General features: G+C 37.5%; 1 protein-coding gene and 1 long non-coding RNA gene across 3 annotated transcripts in view; one reads left to right on the top strand and one right to left on the bottom strand.

The window, feature by feature from the left end:
* The window catches only part of SAMD5 (sterile alpha motif domain containing 5), a 357,304-nt gene that overhangs the window by 7,493 nt on the left and 329,774 nt on the right, over window positions 1–20,037 (top strand). The gene's annotated exons all lie outside the window — the stretch shown is intronic.
* Window positions 13,861–16,508, bottom strand: LOC120589396 (uncharacterized). Its single transcript, XR_005649477.1, has 3 exons — window positions 16,395–16,508; window positions 14,958–15,192; window positions 13,861–14,456 (listed from the first exon to the last, which is right to left on the bottom strand). It is a non-coding gene; the product is annotated as an uncharacterized LOC120589396 (long non-coding RNA).

The raw sequence follows: 20,037 nt of genomic DNA, 5'->3' as shown, positions 1-20,037 counted from the left end.
ATGGAAGAAAAAGACAGACCACACCAGGTTGGTAGGTGGCAGTTTTAATAAGCAGGGAACTTGTATACGAGGCTTGTCTTTGGTGGCCACAAGACAAGTAAGTAGATCTTGCCAGAATCTTATGTGGAGACCTTACCAGGGTTTAGTCACATAAACAGTTCAGATGATCTCAATGACACATCACTTTCTCACGGCTGCATCCATCACTTTCTCACGGCTGCATCCTTGAAGTAGCTCCCAGTGTGGGAACAGTGAGTGGGACGTATGTTCCAAGAGCAGGAGACAGGGAACAGGACCCTTTCCCTGAGTCCATCTCTCGGGTCAACTGGCAATCACATCCTCTTGATGACTTCCTCCAATGGCCAGGCACTAGGATTACAGCAGTGAACCAGGCAGACATGGTCCCTGCATACAATTTAATGGATGTGTATGTGGAGGGCCTACCTAACCCAGTGCCTGACTTGTAGTAGTGGTATCATATACAATTTAATATTATTTCCACAAATGCCAAGAGTTGGCGAATTTTGCACATGGATTTACTTCAAATGTTAATGAAAGACCCACGCTGGGGAAAACTTGAGTAAAGATTATCAGCGATGAAATTTAAAATCAAAATTTCTTTGTTCACTCAGTACTGTCAAAGGAGAACTGGGAATTAAAATGCTGCTCCTGCAGGTCATTTAAAAAGATCTCTGCAGCAGGACCTGGATGAGGGTGACGCAAGTGAGGCACCAGGGTGCAAAATTCAAGGAGGTGCTCATCTCAGGGTTGTGCAAGCGTAGGCCCCCGCTAGGAGCCTGGCTGCCATTAACAAAATAAATCACTTTTCATGTAACATTAGGTGTTAGCGGGGATAGTAGGCAGCCGTCAGATCAAACACTAAGCAGTCATCTCTCCTCCTCTCATTTGTACCTGCCCTCGGTGTGCTGAGACCCGAGATGGTGCTGAGCTCTTGAACGGAGACAACGTGGCTGCTCTGAGTTATGGTGGCCATGGTGTTTGTCCAGGTAGGAGAGAACTGTGCATCATACGATTTCTCTCTACGACGCTGTGCTGTCGTGGTTAAGAGCACAGACTCAGCAGCCACTGCAGAGTTCATGTCCCAGCTCTTGTCCATGCTAGGTCACCTTTGGCTCCTCTGTAAAAGGTAGACGACATTAGATGAGCTAGTTCTTACGAACTTATTAGGACACAATTTGTATCAGTTTCCTAGAGCCGCCATAACGAAGTATCTCAAACTGGGTATCTAAGCAATAGAAATTTATTCTCTCAGAGTTCTGGAGGCTGGAAGTCCAAAATGGAGGTGTTGGTGGGGTCTTGCTCCCAAATCCTAAGGGTCTGTACTGTGATTTATCTATAGGGGCCACCAAAGGCTCCAAACAGCATCTCTCTATCTGCCGCTGATGCTTCAAGCACCATTTGGATCTACTGGATTATGTGGCCCAAGTGGCAGAGCAGCTTCCATGGCAGCCTGGACCTGTTTCAGAGCCTTTGCTTGTTCTAGGCCCAGCTCAAAACTAGCAGCTTTTTGAGTCCCTTGGTAAATGGGCTGGAGGAGCACATCCGAATGAGGAATGTGTTGACTCCAAAATCCAAAGAAGCCTGTGAGGCTTGAGTCTGTGTTTTGTAGGAGGAGCCAGAGGCAATAACTTATCCTCACTCTAGAAAGGGTACCTCAGTATGCCTGGCATCACAGGACCCCTGAAAATTTCATTGAGGTGGAAGGCCCCTAAAGTTTTGTCGGATTTCCCACCTTCCTACATGCAAATGTCTTACCAATGAGTTTAGAGTATTTGCTCCTTTTTGCTCATTAGGTCCAAGCTGCATAATGTCATCAGTGTAATGGAGCAGCGTGATAGCTTGTGGGAGGGAAAGGTGATCAAGATCTCTGGGAACTAAATTATGACTTTAGGCTGGAGAGTTGATACAGTTTTGAAGCAGGACAGTGAAGGTGCATTGCTGGCTTCGCCCGCTGAAATTGCTTCTGATGCTTGAGATGAACAAGGCATTGAGATGAAACCATTGCCAGGTAACTAGCCTGGCTCCTGGTGAGTCCTCCCGTATGTTGGCTCCTGTTACCCGACACCTAAGCTTGCTTGGATGCTTTAGCCTCTATGTGAGTGGTCACGTGTCCTCTGTTACAGAAGAACCCATTGTCCCACGTCTCATTCTTGATTTAGGGGTGTTTTGTAACTAGTCGTTGGTAGACTTTTTTACTATGAATGTTGTCCAGTTATTTCTATGTGCCTGAGGATACAATAGTGAAAATGATTTTGAAAAATATAAACATTTTGGAATTTAGATATTCAAACTTAGGTTGTAATCTTCAAAACAGTCACTGTGTAGGTGACAGGGTCGCCATTACTCAGACATTTCTGAAACTTCAGCACCTGCAGAACACTCTTAGAGCATCCTTAACAGGGGCATGGCTTCATTCCACCAAGGGGGATCTTACTCGGGGTTATTTGGAATCAAAACAGACAATTCAGAGTAATGGCATTCAATAAAATGTGAAGTAGAAAACAGAATCTAACAACAAAATGGGTTTATTTTTTCCTGGTATGATTTGTAAACCCGTTTTAGATTTTTTGATATTTGTAATCCTTTTCCTACTGTTGCACCCTTAAAAGTATGCTCTTGGTATGTATCCGTGTTGTAAATATGGAAATTCCTCAACAAGTCTTTTCAAAACACACAAAACAATTCCCCCGTGTATTTGCGAAGAGCAAGGCACTAGTTGTGGACTCTTCATCTGGTTAGTGTAAAGGTGCTTTTGGCTATCAAAGAGAAGAGTTAGGTAAATTGCGCCCAGATATAAGTAAGCTGCAGCACTTGATGGGTTAATCCGAATTTGGGGAGTCCCATGGTGATTTTCTGGCTTTTCATTTGCTTGTCCTCTTCCCCGTACTTCCATCTCAGGCTTTAAGGAAGTCATAGTCGTAGTCATCATGCCTTCTTCACTCTCGAGGGAAGAAAAGATGCTGAAGGCAAGGGCAGCACTGTTCAGAAGGCATGTCTGAGTGTTCTCCGCTCTTAGGTGGTTGTCCACACTAGGCCATAAAAGAGAAGAAAAGGAAGATTATAAGAAAGAGAGAAGAAAGGAGTTTCAATAAAAGTGCATTTTGTTCGGATTACGCAAGTGCTTGGATTCTGGTTTACCAGAAATAGGTTCTCAAATGAGTTTTCTTGAAGTAGGTGAGTCAGGTGACATGGGCTTGACCATGGCTGGTCTTTGAAATAAATAAGGAGTATCCTAAGGTGTTAGGAACAATATTGCTCGTGGTGACGCAAAGTGCACCAGGAACCATGGTCGTCATAGCTTCTCGAGGTCATGGCCTAGGTGGAGCTAGAAACAGCATTGAGTCCTTGGCTATAGCCGAGGCTTATTATTACTACTACTAGCACTGAAGTTGAAAGGTCTTTATCAGTTATTTTCTAAGTTTTATGAAAAAAACGCTACTTTGGATCAACCACTGATTCAGACTTGGGGAGGCCTGGAAGGAATAGGAAGGGAATCCTTGTTTTCAGTCAATATAAAAATGATGAAAGGCAAATAACTGTGGATTGTGCCCAAAGGCGTTATGCATACAACCTATCTTGCGCAGAGTCTAAGTGACATCTAATAGTTTAAAGAGATTTTATTACTGGACTCTTAATTGACTTTAAGATTTTTTCTTTGAATGTTAAGGAACATGGTGAGGAGCGTGTTGGGAGAAGTAGAGAAAAAGCTTCCAGTTGGTGGATTCAGTGTGCCTGGAAATACCTAAAGCGATGTAAGGGAAAAACTTCAGGAGCAAGAATATATTACAAAAAAAAGTTTTTCAGGCAGATGAACACATGAGCAGTTCTTGCATCAATTGCGCCCACAAGAGAGACGTCCTCCTAAAGAATGTTCGTTGACAGAATCTTCTGTAAGATCGAGTTTTATTATCCACATTGCGAAGTAGTGTCCAACTTCATGGATTTTGATGACAGTGGGGTGCCCAGAGGATTTAAAGGAGAACTACTATTAATGTTTGTAACAAACATTATGATATCTTGAAGAACACAAAATATTTCAACCAACTGAAAGACGATAGCAACATAATTCTCTGGGAGACTCCCAAGGAGACTTAAGAATGGCAGGTGGAGCAGCTAGGGTAGAACAATCCTGAAAATCCTCTAGGCACCCGTTGCCATCAAAATCCAGGAAGTTAGACACTACTTCGTTATGTGGATATCTAAGCAATAGAGTGGATGAGCTTTTAGGAAAGTAAATGTACTCATATATTATGCTCTAGTAAAAGATGAATCATTGGAGGTAGCCAACTCTAACTGCTCCTAATTGAAATAAATGGTCTAATGAGCTCCAGAAACCTCACTGTTATGTTTCCACAAAGTCATAAATATAAACAAAATAAGACCTACTCCATTTGGAACATATCAGAAAGATAAGGAAAATAATTGGTATGTATTCTTTATCAAATAGTAATGAACAGATTTTCCAAAATTTAAGATGTTTTCCTAGAAAATACCATAACTTTATAATAAGAGTGGAGGTATATCTACGATATTTGACACCCAGAGTATAACTTTTTTTAATATTCCACCTTTATTTGACGAAGTCATTTTAAATAATAGTCATGGAATAATACACACTAATCATTTTCTTGATTCTTTTGAGTTTCAAAGCAATTAACAATTAAAGAATACATTTTAATTTTAAATTTATTTAAATTTAGTAAAAATATTTCATCTATGAAATAAACTTTTCATTTAGTCAAACTAAAGTATCACACCTTTCATTTCGTTCTGCTTCACTGTTTTGAATTTTCAACACAAATCAAAACTCTAAGTGGTTACATAAGAATAATCGAACTGATGTAAGTCAAGTTTAGTTTCTTTGTTTTGTCAAATCATGGTGCTATTATTGTTTCTTGTCAATCTGTTGTTTAACTTAGGCATGTACCATGGGAGAGACATGACAACTTTTAGAAACTTATTCTGGAAAAGGACTGTTGTAACCATGGTTGGTATCAACTGTGTAACTAGGAGTTCTCTGAATTAATGTAGAATACAGTTTTATCAGAGGACAGATAATGGAAAGTTGCTATATTACAGTTTCTAACACTATACTATATTTCTTTAAAAACATTTATGTGTAAGAATATCTGTCTCGTACATATGCACAAATCTAGTATTATACTGTGGATAAAGGAAAGCTATTCCTATGTCAGCAGATATCATTTAAAAACTGATATTAATACTAAAACATATTCTCACTTCAGTACCATAATTAATTTAATCATTTACTTATAGGGTTGAAACCTTACTCATGTTTTTGTTATTTAAAAATATCATGTTTGAGAAATATCATGTTTGAGAAATTCATTCTTCGAATTAATTTTCTTAGATTACCGGTTTCCATAATTTCATATTTGTGGCTTTTTATATTTATAATTATGTATTGCCTGTTCATAGTGCTGCCTATGTTTTTCTAGTGGTCTCAGACTTCTCCCAGTTGCCTAGCAAGAGCTCTTCATATGTTAAGGAAAATAGTATTATTCTGTAGAAGTTGCACAGATTTTTTTCCCGAATATGATTTACCTTACAATTTTATAGGATTTTTTTGGATGTCTTAAATTTAAAAACTCTTACATATTTCACCTTATCAATAATTGTAGTTATTTCCTCCAAACTGAAGGAATATAGAGGGTGCAGTCTCAGATAGAATTGAGTTTGAAATACTTTTAACCATTTACTTGGACAAGTTATTTAATCTTAACTTTATGATTGTGAAGTTTTTCACAATATGAAGATCTTGTCTTAAACTGTTAGTTCACATCCTTGCCATTGTGTTGAGGCTGAGTGTTCTTTTGATAATTTCAAAAAGCTCTTATAAATTTTAATAAACAGCAACATATAATTTTTTCTTTTTTGCCTGGTATAATCATTGAAAATATTTTGCTTAATTTGTCATTTGCATTTTAGGTTTTCCTTTTTTTAAAGTAGATCAGTGTAGTCAATCTCTATTTTTATTACTTTTATCCTTATAAATTCTTTCTGTAGTCCAAAAATCAGTTAATATATACCTACCTGTATTTCCCATTAATTGTTTTGTTCCATTTCTACATTCAACTCTCTAACCCATGTGAAATTTATTTTGGCACATGATAGAAGGTAAAGCTCTAATGACATACATAATTATACACACAACATAATTTTATCATCTACTTTATAAGAATTATAGTTTTTATTTCTGTGTTTTGGTCTTATTCTATTGGCTAGGATTTACGTAGCAGTGTTAAATAATAATAATAATTACGTGTTCTTGTCTTATTCCAAATTTTAATGAAAATTAAATAGTTTGTTATTATTCTGTTATTGGCTGTCAGCTTCAGATATTATTAATGATGTTAAAAAAAGCATCTTTGTTTTCATAATTTTGTAGGTATTTTTATTGGTAATAGATATTTGATGCTACTAAATATCTTTATAGCAACTTAAAAATAATTGAGAGTGTTTTTCTTACTGGGCCTTATGCTGTTACGTGCTACATGAAGAGATTTCCTAATATTAAACCATTCTTGCATAGCTGAGGTAAAGTAAATAATGAAATGGTGTCTTTTTAAGTGAGAAGAGGAATTTTATAATCTTACTCCCAGATAACCATGACATTCTTTCACATTACATATCATTTTTTTCATGAATAATGGCTGACATTTACCTTCAGTTTGGTAGCCTCTTCAGCAATTATTATCATGATATTCTTACAGTCGACTTCCTGCTAGTAGCTTTTTAGAAGTTGCAGTCTTCATCTAGACAAGCACAAGAGGCAGTGAGAGCAGTAAGATGTGGGAGCTAGCACTGCATCCTTGTTGCTCAAAATGCAAGAGGCACATAGTTGTGCGCAGTAGCAGTTTGGTGTTCTGGTTTGTGCAGATACTTTGGGTTTTAACCAGATGGCAGAGACTCTGAAGCGGGGGAGGGCTTAATGTGAATCCCTGTTGATTTTACTCTTTTTCACAGCATCCTCCCATTCTTCCACTCACTGTCCCCTACCCAAACCCCTACTCCATTCCCTTATCAACTAGTCTGCTCCCTTCCTGCCCCCTCCTCATCTCAGGCCTTTTAGTGGAAAATATAGATGGGAGCTGCTTGCCAGATGCCGTGTTAAATTGAAAACCCTTGTAAAAGCAATTGAAGTGGCATTCATTTTCATTTGTTTGGCTTTGCATAGTTAAACAGCCCAATGTGTAACAAAGATAAAACTGAAAAACTCTATCGAAATATAATCCTTGGTTTACACTTAAACATTTGATGACAGGTCAAATAGAATTTTTTTTTTTATAAGGTCATCAAAGCAAGGGTTAAAGATGGGGTGCAGGCATGCTGTGTGTCTGGAGAAAATACCCATATCAGGTGCTGAATTCAGCTGCTTGCAGAAATGGAAGCACCCAAAGCTCCTCACGCTAGCCATCAATCATGCAATAAAGATATAGCCACTTTAAAGTAACCATGTATCAACAAGAATGCAACACTGCTGGATTATGAAGCGTTCCTCAGGGAAACTCTTGATTGACAAAAGTTGTACTGCATTAAAGTAGCAGCGATATTTTCATGGCCAGGAAGTAATAAAGCTATAATTAATCTTTATGAAGAGAAAGTATTTTACATTAAAAAAAAAAAACATGAGCAATTCTTGGGATTTGCTTCCTGTACGATTCAGTTAAGTTGAAAAGTAACTCCACATAAACATGAAAGAAAAAGATGATAATTTGTTAAATTGTTAATTGCATTCAAGGTCCATGTTCTAGTCACTGTCGTTTATAAGGCATCTAAGGAAAGGATGGGATTAATTGCTACATGGGATCAGACAAACCCACCCTCTCTATGGCTTGCTTGGGCTTGTACAATGGGAAAGAACTTCAGGATATGCATATTACATCCATTACAGATTAGGGTTGAGCCAGAGGGTATGCAAAGTAATTACTCTTTTGAGATCTACTTCATTATGGAGAGGTGGTAGAGGGTTGGAGTTCGGTTGGTGACATTAACTTCGAGTTTTATTGCTGTGTCATTTTAAATCAGAGTTTTTACTGCCACTTCTTGGCACAGCAGTTTGGGCCAGTGTATTTCTCTCTTAATACGATCCCTTATATTCATATACTTACCTTGAAAATGGTGGTGGATTGAATCTTCTGATCTTCTCATGATCATTTATTAAAACACTGTGACATACTTGAATTGCTGAGCCATATTAGTCTTGCTCCCTGACAAGAAGTGTGATGTATTTTTTTTTTATCACCCCTACATTGCTGTTTTGGGATCCACATGCTAAATTATATTAAAAGCGATGCATGGGGAAAAGGGAGAGTAATGCTGTTCTTTGGACAGCAGGCAAATTGCAAAGGCAGTGGCTTCTAGATCAGTGAACGCAACCTGTATTCTGAAAGCCTTTCATTGTGCTTTGATTTTATTAATTGTGAAAATTAGACTTTTTCTCTTTTTTTAATTTTCTTCAATTAGAGTTGACATTCAATATTATTATAGTTAGGCTTATTCTTAATTTAAGCATATACGAACTCCTTATAGATCTGTTTGGAGTTCTTGTTCACAGCCGGAGGGGAGTTTTTCCTTGAAGCACCTCCCTCGCCTTCCCCGCAGAGTATTGGAAACTAAAATATTATTTTACATTCTCTCCTAGATTTACTTTTTTAGTTAGACTTGCACAAGTTATGATGAGCTTCCTGCTGTTGGTGGCCTATTCAGATATAAGGAAACAGCTTTGAAATATGCAGAATAATAATAGTGATACAGTTTATTTTTTGTTAAGAGTGCTTTACCACATTATTTCATTCAGTCCTCATGACAGCCCTCTGAAGGACATGTTATTTTTGCCATCCCTGTTTAATAGATGAGGAAAACGAGGCTTGAAGAGCTTAAGTAACTTGTCGTCCAGAGTCATACAATTAGCAAATCTCATTTGAAGTCAGGAGTGCTGACCCCAGAGGCCATGGTCCTTGTCACTGCACAATACTGTCTAAAAACATCGCTGTATGGGATTTGGCAGTTGTCTTTCAGTTGGTGAAAAACAGATGTGAGGTTGGGAGTGGGTACATCCTAGAGATATTTATTTATTTTTAACTAACAGCATACTAATTAGTATAAATTTTAAAGGTGTTACCGTAGATTGAATCCATATTTTATATTTGATTTAAAGCAAGGAGAATTCCTTCATTCTTCCAATATACATTACTTGCAAATAGTAACCCGTGAGAGGAGACTAGAAAGTCATATATAAATTAAATCATAGCAATTTGGTGACAAAAGGTCCTGTTAATCTTGAGCATCCACTGACGAAGTGATTAGCATCATTAACTATGTACAATTGCTACCGTGTTACATATTGGCTCTCCTTGGTTCAACTTCGCAGGAGTTTTTGCCATATTGATGTCTTTGCTAAATCCATACCTTAGTTTATGGTAAGTTCTTAAAACCAAGGCTTTCTTCCTTTTAGACAAGGTAGAGAATAATATGGGAACCAGACATTTAATCAAATGATCCCTTCCTTACTTGGAATAGTGCTGAAAGTTAATTTGAGTTGCTTTCATAGCTTCCAGCAAAGGTTCTGAGTATCCATAATGGCATATGGTGTTTGAGGTGGGGCTTCAAAATAGTTGAAAGTCATTTTGGCAGACGAGTTTAGCTAGTGCGTAGGCCTATATTTAGTCTCAAATCCCAAACAATCAAATGAGAAACAAAACAAAAATGTAACTACCAAGTGATAAGTCTTGTTTTCTTAGAAATGTGCATTTCCAGGAAGAAAGGTTTATTACTATCTCGGTCATGTATGTAGCTCCACTGTTGTAATAAGAATAGTCTTCCAATAAAAATTACCTTTAAAGATACATGTTTTGGGCGTATATGTCTTTATTTGTTTGCTAAAAATTCTACATAGTCATTTATAATACGTATCCCCTTTTCTTAGATTCATGTACTTGAACAGTTTTATTTTGCTATTAAAATTAAGAATAAATATTTGAAATTCAGTGATAGCTGTGATAAACTTAGAGAAACAGTCTGTCTTCTAGGCTTTAATTCTGAAAGAGGGAATTGGCCTGTTCTGAAGAATCAGTTGGCATATTGGACGGTGCCTACTGAGCCCACGTTCCGTCTGGGACATCATGTATGTTTGAATGGAATATACCTATGGTACCTTTGGGTCATCTGAGTGTGAAAATAGACTCACAAACTGAATATGAGGCTTGCTTTTGTTGGAAGAAAAGAGAAGTTTTAAAATAATGAGAAAGCATTTAGTTAAACTGTAATGTCCTATAGGATCAATAACTTGTTTTAAATAACGTTAGACTCTAGAACTGTGACTTCACTTGGGGTGCAGAAATCCCCAAGAAAATATTGCTCCCACTTTAACCATGAGAAAAATGATGGATAACCTATTAATAGCATTGCTTTTTTTCATCCCATCAGAGACCTTAGATCTAAAGGCAGTCAGGTGTTCTAAATTCCAAGAAGAGAAGGGACACATCGTTGTTTTGTCTTTGGCAGGGCTCAAAGAGGGAGGGTTAGCAGCCATGAAAGCAGATATGAAGAAAACAACTGAAATTTTTGTTAATCTTTAATGGCTAGCATGATCTTTTCTAATCCCCAGGAACCCCAGGCATATAGAAGATCTGTATCTACTTGCCACTCTTTACCACAGGCCTCCAGTAGATACTCATGGGGAAGATTGGGAACAGGGCAGAGAGCCCCTCTGTGTTACAGGCATGCAGGTGATGATCAGCTACCCACTGGGAGAGGTGCAAAATCTACCAGCGTCCCAGAACTCCTGTCATGGGACACAAAAGCTGTTATAGTTGGGGAATGGGCCGAAAGTCTGGCCAAACACTTGCATCCATGCAAAGACTGGCAGTTTTGGGGATATACTCTTCCAGGCTTTCACTGAGGCTAGATACATCCTGTCTGCACCAAGGGTGGGGTGGCAAATCCACTTGTGCCCAGGATCTGGGTTGATATTAAATAGTGGTATGCCAAAGCTGAGGAGGAATAGACTTGAACCTGAGATCTCCAACAATACAAGCTAGAAACAGGCTGTTATTTGTGGGTGGAAGAGGTAGGAATGCTGAGACAGCCTCACCTCTGAAGCTCAGGTGCACAAGGTCTGTCAATGACAGAGGGCGCAGCAGGAAACCTTTTTGACCTCGTCATGGGACCTGCATGGAATAGCAAGCCTAAATGCGGGGGAAGAACATGGCATCCTCTGTTGCATAAGCGTGGAGCAGGAACACTAAAAAAAACTCTCTGTCATTAATAGGGACAAACTTCCAGTTATAAAATAAGTCACAGGGATATAATGTATAGCATAGAGAATATAGTCATTATTATCATAATAACTCTGTGTGGTGACAGATGGTCACTAGACTTATTGTGGTGATCATTTCGTAAGCTCTATAAATATCGAAACACCATGTTGTACACTTGAAACTGGTATTGGACTAAGAGTGGTGTGTGTGTGTGGTGGGGGGGGGGGGCGGTGCGCGTTTGCCTACATGCATTAAAGCCAAATGAGATACAAGCAGGGATTTGGAGCCAAAAAAATAAAAAATAATAAAAGTTTATTTAAGGAAATGGCACCAAGCCCAGAGACACAAATGAGCTAGCACTCAAAAGCCTGGCTCCCCAATGGCCTCTAGGGAATGGGTTTTATAGGACAAATCCCATTAGTCATGGTAGCTAAGGGAGTTGAGGTTATGGGCTATACTGATTGGTCAGGTAGGAGGCATTCGATTATTGCATCAGGCCCTGAAGTCTTGGTTTTGAGGGGCTGCAGGTAGGGTCGTTCTGCCGTCATGGGTCTGGAGCTGAAACACAGCTGAAGTCAAGATGTTATCTTTAGTCTGACCAAAACTTTTTCTGTGGTCAGCAGACTCGAGGCTTTGTAAGACGGTTTGATGCTGACCGAAGGGCTTAATGATTAAGGGAGTGGTCGTGCAGTATGTGCAAAGGTGGAAGAATAAGGAAAGAAAGAAGTGAATACAAGGCTAGTTTAAATCAAGGAGAAAGAGAAGAGAAAAGTCATTTGAAAGAAGTGAAGATTTGCATGGTTACAAAAGTAGTATAATACTGATGTCAACTAAAATTTCAAAAAATAGTAATTTTAAAATTTCATAAAAGAAAAGAAAAACTTTTGTTAGGAAGCTCTCTCATTAAACACAAGGCGGCTGGAATCCACTGCTGAAGGAATTCATTGTCTTTGCTGCACTGGTTACTATAGCAACAGCAGAACACAAACTCAGCTCAACAACTTTTAGATTGACCCAGACACTCACAATAATGGCCTTAAAACAGAAGAGATATGCCCATTACAGAAGTAAATTCAGTTTACCTCAGTCTCAGCTGATTTTTCACATACAATGTTTGGTATTTGATCAAAACTTACAAGATACACAAAAGGAAAAGAAAAAAGAATAATAACCCATCAAGGAAAAAAATTGTAATAGAACTAAACCGAAGAATGGCTAGAAATTTCAAAAATAACTTTTAATTATATAAAATATGTCATCATAATGTAAGAAGTTAATCAAGGGGAAACTGGGTATGGGGTTACATGAAAATTCTCTGTTCTACCTTTTTAAAATTTCCTGTAAATGTAAAAATTTTCTAAAAATGTTTATTATAATTTACATTCTTAAGGAATACATTTAAAACATATTTTTAAGAATATAAAACTTAAAGCTAGAGATGGAAAAAAGTTTGCAAAGTGCCTATGTGGTAATTAGAGTATATATAAATAACTCTTAAAATTCACTAATAAAATCATTTCAACAGGAAAATGGACATTTAGACCTTCACTGAAGAAGATCTATGGATTGCAGTTATGTACATGCAAAGATGTTCATCATCATTACTCGTTAGAGAATGCAAATTAAAACCACAATGAGACACCATTAGTATGGCTAGAATTAAAAAGCCTGGCAAAACCAAGTGTCATTAAGAATATAAAGCAAGTGGAACTCATACATTTCTGTTAAGGAAGCAGGATGGTCCAACCACCTTGGAAAACATTTTGGCAGTTTTTTATAAAGGCAAATAGAAGCTTATCAAACAGCCAAGCGGCCTCACTCATAGCTTTCTACCCGAGTCATTAAAGATACATATATACAAAGACCTGTATATGAATATGGATAGAAACTTCACTTAAAATAGCCTGAAACTGGACATAACGCAAATCTTCCTCTACTTGTGAATGGATAAACAGGTTATCCTATATCCATACTATGAAATACTACTAAGCAAGAAAAAGGAACAAATTACTGATACTTGCAATAACATGGACAAACCTCAGAAGCATTACGCAGAATGAAAGAAGCAACACACAAAAGGCTACACTGTGTATAATTCCATTTATATAATATTCTAGAAGAGATAAAACTATAGTGACATAAAAAAGAACAGAGATTGCCTTGGGCTTGACTGGAGGGATGGGAATGACAGCAAAATGGCAGGAAGAAAAATTTCAATGATGAAAATGTTATATCTTGATTGTGATTATAGTTACATGACTAAATACACCTGTCAAAACTCACGGAAGTATATAGATAAACGAAGATAAATTATTGTATTCAAATTATATCTCAACAAACCTGTCCAAAGATGCTATTAAATTCTAGAAGAACATTTAGTAGGTTCTCAGAAAATGATTTAAAATGCAATTAAAACAAAAAAAAACTTTTGGCAATCTCTACGATAATGTCATGCTGTCTGAGGGAACTTGAACAAGCTACTTCACTTCTTGGGGCCTTAGTTGTTTTGTTTGTTTGTTTGTTTTTAATCTACATTTGTGATAGCAATCTACATATGTTATATGAATTTGGGGTGAACATTCAATTAAATAATACACATAAAGGGCTTAGAAAAATTCCCAGAAAATAGTAAGGATGCCAATAATATTATTTGTGATGATGTCGATCTTGCTTTAGCTTCTGTGTGTGATAGGGGACTGAGGTGTTAAGTCTCCATATATTGTCGATGAGCCGAAGTAAGAACTTAGGTGAATGTTACTATTTTATTCCAACATTAAAGTTTGCTTGTGCCATTGCATAGACTCGTTTCTGTATTTATTCAAAAATATTTTTTATTGAGCACTCTCTATGTCAAACACAGTATTAAGTGGTAGAATTACCTTGAAGGATAAGACTCAGTCTCTGCCCTCAAGAACTTATTGTGAAAACAGACCATTCAATGGTGGATTCCAATGCATTGACTGTGATAAGTACTATGAGTAGGCGTGGGAGCCTGTTATGGGAGTCAATGCAGCTATTTAATCTGAAGGCGGGAAGAGTTTATGAAGGCAGTGATGATATCATTGATTTTGAAGGAAGGTGTGTTGGAGGCAAGCTGGTCCTCAGTTTGGCCTTTTTTGGTGTAGGAATACATTTTCAGAAGTCCATGGAACACTACAAGAGGAAAAAAATACTTTAAGAAAGAACTGAGTCTGTGTGAATAATATTTGATCTTTTAGTAAACTCAAATCATATTCAAAGTATAGGTAGCTAGAGGTTATAAGGAATATGATTCTGCTTCCCATTTGTGATTTGGCACTGTCCTGAGTCACAGTAGAATGGCCAGACTTAAACCATAGCCATCAGCCTCTTGAAGACAGAGCAGTTCAGATTATAATTGAGGGGTGAACCATGGTGGTTGGTTCCTATGGGGACGAAATCAGTTGACACCTGTGACCCAAAGTCTGATGAAGCGAGAAGGATCTTCAGCCTATATTAGAGAAGCACCAGTTACTGTCAAATATCCCAAATGTACTTGACAAATTCTGCTTCTTTAGCAGGATCAGTCTGTTGAGGTACTTACCTACAGGCAGTAAAACACTGAGAAAGTCAGCATCCCTTCTGGAAAGCTAGATGGTTTTATGATGGTGATAAGACATCAGTCTCTGTACCAACCTTAAGTTCTAATGAGCAGATGAAGGTCCGACTTTCTGGCCATTATCCTTGGATGTACCACAGAGACCACACCTGGCTGCCTTTTGACAATTCATTAGTGTCATCTGCATACCACACTCTTCAAATGGCCTGCTAGAAATGAATTCCTGAGGCAGAGTTCAGTAATGATGGAATGGGCTTGTTGCAATTCAGCTAAAAAGCAGGAACATTCACAAAGAAAATGGGGAACAGTGTTCTGCAGAGAAAACATTGTAAACTTAGAATTTTTAGGCTCAATTTGGTGAGCTTTATATTTTTGTTTTGTTCCGTACCTTAACATATTACTTCTAATTATTAATTAATATTATTAATGACACTCAGCAAATATTTGTTGAACACCAAGAATATAAAAAGCACCATTAGATGTTATTTGGGGAGTTCAAGGGTAACGAAAGTATAACTTGTACCCTAATAGAATTTATAATTTGGAAGAATGTCTTTATCTCTGTCTCTAACTCTGTGTCTATATATGTCCCAGCATGCACACACACACAAATACAGAAATCCATACTTAATAAATAAATACACACACACACACACCCCCAACCTTCTCTATGATCTGAATGCTAAAATGAAGCATAAACAGAGTCGTATGGGAACACCAAAAGGAAAACTGTTCATTTTGATTGGAGGTTTGGAGGATCTTTGGGGAGTAAGTGTTATGTGCAAGATAGGTAGGATTTCACTAGGCAGAGCCACACTGTGAAGTAGGAACCGGAAGCCGAGAGCTATACCACGAGTTCTACAAGGATCTCGTCCCTTTTATAAAGTATGTTCGTATGTTCAGCACCTTACTGCAAGTATTTGTTGAATCATTTGTTGAATCAATGAGTGAATGCATGAAATAGCATAAGCAAAATCTCAGAGTAAAGAAAGTACAAGATATGGACTGGTCAGTGGTCCACAGTAGGTGGTGGAGGAGCGGGGCAGTGGTTACACGGTGTAGGGTACAGCCTAGGGATGGGATGGGTTGTTGGAGGGACTTTCCAGCAGTGCTAAGGAGTTTAGAATTTATTCCACCAACTAGCACCTGTCAGATATATTTGACCTGGAGAGTTACCTAAAACCCTATTTATTTTACAAAGCTCCTTCATAACTTTTACCATTCTTTGATTTCTTTCTCATTCTCTTCTCAGGAGTTCTTAATCTCTTTATCCACAGGTATCCCATTCATTGTGTCCCATCCTACCTTCCACCTTCGAGACTTTGGTTTAAAACATGATGCTACATTGCTTTAGTGGTAATCAATTTTTCTATTTTATTGGTTACAAACATATGACTCAAGAACAGGGTATTCCTGCAAGGGTTGAACATAGATTTATTTGCTGACTGTTTTAGTTTGGTAGGGCTACATACCATAGACTGGGTGGCTTAAGCAACATAAATTTATTTTCTTACAGTTCTGGAAGTCCAAGGTCAAGGTGTCAGCAGATTTCATTTTTTTCCGAGGTCTCTGTCCTTAGCTGGCAGATGGCCGTCCTCTTGCTTTGTCCTCAAGTGTTTGCTCCTTAGTCTGTGTGTTGTCTGTGTCCTAATCTCCTAACTTTCTCTTTTTATAAAGACACCGGTCATATTATATTATGACCCAGCTATATGACCTGGTTTTCCTGTAATTACCTTTTAAAGGCCCTATTTCCAATATAGCCACCCTCCAAGGCTCTGGGGGTTAGGACTTCGACAATTACATTTCGAGGAGACACAATTCAGCACATAACACTGACCTAAGGCATTAGATGTGTGCTGTGCCACCTGACAGAAAAATGTTGTTGGGGTTTAAGTCAATGCAGGTCACATCTGGTTGGAATCCGAGCTTGAGCTGATGAAACTAGATTGTTGCCTAGTGAAAGTCATCCTTTCTGAAGAGTTCAGTCTCTACTAAAGCCGGGAGCACTCCATATTTCAGTAGCTTTAAGTAAGTTTGGAAACAGTGGCCATAAATTCATAACATAATTGTATGCACTTATGAGAGAATGACCAGCTAAACAAGTGTTACACATTATAGCTAATGGGATCCCAGTCTCTTAAGTCAGAGGCACCGGCTTCATCAGTTTTGATCTGTAAGACCTCAGGCAGTTGGCTTAACCTTTTTCTGCCACTCTTTCCTTATCTATAAATGGAAGATAACAAATGCTTTCTACCTGATAGGATTATTCTTAGGATTAAATGAGAAAATGGGTGTTAAGCGCATAGCACAGTCCTTGATACATAGTAAACACTCAGTAAGTTAACTAATCTAATATGTATTCAGTGTTAGCTATTATTAAAGATGAAAATGGTAGATCTATTCACAGACATTTTAGCAATAGAACTGTTAGCAACATATTAGGTTTAGCAGCTATATTTATGTAAATTGAAGAAATAATTTTACTTAAGTTGGTAATCATATGTTCCAAATGTTTAAAAAAAATCATAAATATTGTTCCTGTAACTGTATCAAATAAAATGTAGCTTTTATTCCTGTGTTCATGATACTATTATTGCAGAATGACTTTCCTTGGCCTTATTTCGACAATTGACAAATACCAATTTAAATGTAACTTAGGTGGATTTACCTTCTAGAATTGAACATTTGATTCTGTTAATAGTATAAGTTTTAAGTATCTTCTGTATGAGGTATGCTCACAAATAAGTATTTCTTTGTGTTGTTAAGATAGAAACATGGACTCTGTTATTGCTTCATTGTAGATGTCGTCATAGGAAGCCTACCAAGAGTTTTGTATAAAGGAAGGGCAGGGCTCAGAAAATGCTGAATACACTCCTCAGTAGTGGTTTTCTTGGACCTTTTGTGCTTTCTGCTCATCTCCACCTCCGAGTAAAGCAGTCAGCGTGTTATTACTTTTCATATTGCTTATTTTGCTAGTACGACACTCATTTTGGAACATTTCGAAATATCTAACAAAAAGGAATTGGGTACTTATAAACACTTTGTAATAGAAGGCTGTTTTGAACAGTATCATAAAATAATTCTTTCAGAGTATACCCAGTTTATACAAGGCAAATGGAAACTGAGATCCTTATGACTCGTATTGCTTGTTTAAAAGAATCAAGAGAGTAGAAAAGGTTTATTAGTTTTAGAGATGGGTTGAGAGGACTATTAAAAATTACATATATAGTTGGGATTCTTCAGCACTTTTGCTTATGCTGATCTTTCTTTTTTCTTTAAAGTGGATTCATCTTTACCATATACAGGAAGATATTTTTCTGATATTTAATAGATTCTGCTTTAAAAAACTACAAACAGAACCATCAGACAAACATATGAGGAAGGTTTTCTGTAGGAAGGCAAACAGTTGTTGCGTGTGAGATTTACTTTTAGTAATAATTAACCCTAGATTTTTACCTACAAATAGAGGTGACATGGACAAGAATCCCGGTAATATGAGCGCACAGGCACACACACTTTGTACTTGCTGGCATTTACCTTGGAGCGGGGCCTGTGTGCAGTGGGCAGGAGACAGGTGCAGACGGCTTTTCCTGAGTGATAGGCATGTCATTTCTCATCTCCTTTCTGCAAAGAAGTATGAAGTGAAGCAGCCTGAGTCCCCTCTGGAGCCATCTAACTACTTCCTTTAGCTGAAGTCTTGGAGACACGCCACCAGCCCCAATTCCTGACTTCTCTCAGCCACAACTGGCTTGAGGTTTTGTTTTTGTTTTGTTTTGTTTTTTAAATCTTTGTGGTTATTGTTGAGGATTGTGTAATTAATTTAATAAGCAGAACAACCAGTAAGATGCAAACCTTCCAGACAAAGGCCTCGTTGTAAATGCTAAGAATTATCAACTGAGAGGAAGAGAGTGGGGTGCAAAGTGGCTTGGGCTGGATTTGAGGCATTAATGAGGCGTGGGGCCAGGCCATTGGTTCCCAAACACTGGGAGAAGAGTCATGTTCTGGATTCTGGGCCTTTTGCATAGTCAGCCTTATTTGCAATTTCTGCTATTTGATGTCTTAATCTGTTATTCTGAGAACTAAAAAATTACGATACACAAATCCAAGTTAATCTAAGTTAACCTCTGTCTGAACTTGACCTACTTTCATTTAGAATTAGTAGTAATTAAAATTGTAAACTACTAACTTGAGTATAGCTCATGAAATAGTACTATGTTTATAAAACGTGTGCCTTTTTTTTCTCCTACTATAGATCCTTCCTGGCTTGAGAAGTCTATGTAACAAAACCAGAATAAGTATTTCAGTTATCCCAGGACATTCAAGCTTTCAGAGATTTAAAAATAATAGTTTTTTCCTTTTTATGAAAAAAAATTTAGAGATTAAAGAGATTCTTTAAGCTCTAAAATGCTCTAATTTTTGTCCTAATGTTTTAGAGAAACACTTTAATCTTGTTTATGTGAATAAAGTCCAGCCCACGTAGGAATCTGCACTACAGCCGTATGAGTCAGTTATGATTATGTAAATTGTAGAAATGAATTTGGCTAAGCATTTAAAATATTCTGCCTGAAATTGCAGTATTTAATTATAATCTTAGATTATTAGCAAGGTAATTGCAGTTTTAAGTCTTCTTAGTCCCATAAGATGTGAAGACAGACCCCTGTCTTATTCAGCTCCTCAGCCCCAAGGCCCGGCACCCAGCAAATGCAGCACTGAATAGATTGCTCACTAAAAGGACACCTGCCTCCATCTGAATCTTATTTGATGTAAACAAACATATCAGCCAAAATTCATGTCAGAACTATACTCATTGTTATAGTATAGGTTGGCTTCTCATACAAGAATTTAGCCCATATCAACAAAAGCATTCTGTGAGAATCAATTGGCAAGTAGAATTTACAAGAAGGGATATGGTAGACTTTATTATCCTTTGCTGAATGGTGTGCTTCATCCTTTATAGCAGTAAATTTATAATAAATCTTTGAATTTGTATGTATACATAACATTTTTTCCCCTGGGGAGCCAGTTATTAAACATTTTGCAGCAACCCGCTGAAGCCTTATTATTGCAGTAACTTCTGTGATTTTTGGTGGTGAAGGTTAACCGAAGTTCTGGGCTGAGATTTAAAGGACTGATTGTGTCTTACTTCCCTTGCTATAT

Source organism: Pteropus medius, unplaced genomic scaffold (genome assembly GCF_902729225.1).
Source record: "Pteropus medius unplaced genomic scaffold, Ma_sr-lr_union100, whole genome shotgun sequence".
Taxonomy (NCBI): Eukaryota; Metazoa; Chordata; class Mammalia; order Chiroptera; family Pteropodidae; genus Pteropus; species Pteropus medius.
Note: the sequence above shows the minus strand (reverse complement) of the source record. Positions and strands in the feature narration are given on the sequence as shown.